Below are 774 nucleotides of genomic sequence, written 5' to 3' on the forward strand. Positions count from 1 at the left end.
CTCCATGAAGAATTATAGGTGTTTCCATAGGGTTCTCCTAGGTAATTCACCTCTTCCATTGAAGGGTTCTCAGGATCATAGGCTTCTTCTTCAGATGAAGCTTCCTTAGTACTGCTTGGTGCATTTTGCATTCCAGACAGACTTTGAGAGATCAAATTGACTTGTTGAGTCAATATCTTGTTCTGAGCCAGAATGGCATTCAGAGCATCAATCTCAAGAACTCCTTTCTTCTGACTAGTCCCATTGTTCACAGGATTTCTTTCAGAAGTATACATGAATTGGTTATTTGCAACCATTTCAATCAGTTCTTGAGCTTCAGTAGGCGTCTTCTTCAAATGAAGGGATCCTCCAGCAGAGCTATCCAAAGACATCTTGGATAGTTCAGAGAGACCATCATAGAAAATACCTATGATGCTCCATTCAGAAAGCCTGTCAGAGGGACATTTTCTAATTAATTGTTTGTATCTTTCCCAAGCTTCATAGAGGGATTCTCCATCCTTTTGTCTGAAGGTTTGGACTTCCACTCTAAGCTTACTCAATTTTTGAGGTGGAAAGAACTTTGCCAAGAAGGCATTGACTAGCTTTTCCCAAGAGTCCAGGCTTTCTTTAGGTTAAGAGTCCAACCATGTTCTAGCTCTGTCTCTTACAGCAAAAGGGAATAGCATAAGTCTGTAGACCTCAGGGTCAACCCCATTAGTCTTGACTGTGTCACAGATATGCAAGAACTCAGCTAAGAACTGATGAGGATCTTCCAATGGAAGTCCATGGAACTTG

At 41.2% G+C, this 774-nt stretch overlaps 1 non-coding gene across 1 annotated transcript; it reads left to right on the plus strand.

The window, feature by feature from the left end:
- Positions 1-426: 426 nt before the first annotated feature.
- Positions 427-533, plus strand: LOC130977886 (small nucleolar RNA R71). The gene has a single exon (XR_009085558.1). It is a non-coding gene; the product is annotated as a small nucleolar RNA R71 (small nucleolar RNA).
- The last annotated feature ends 241 nt before the right edge of the window (positions 534-774 follow it).

Source organism: Arachis stenosperma, chromosome 4 (assembly GCF_014773155.1).
Source record: "Arachis stenosperma cultivar V10309 chromosome 4, arast.V10309.gnm1.PFL2, whole genome shotgun sequence".
NCBI classification, from domain to species: Eukaryota; Viridiplantae; Streptophyta; class Magnoliopsida; order Fabales; family Fabaceae; genus Arachis; species Arachis stenosperma.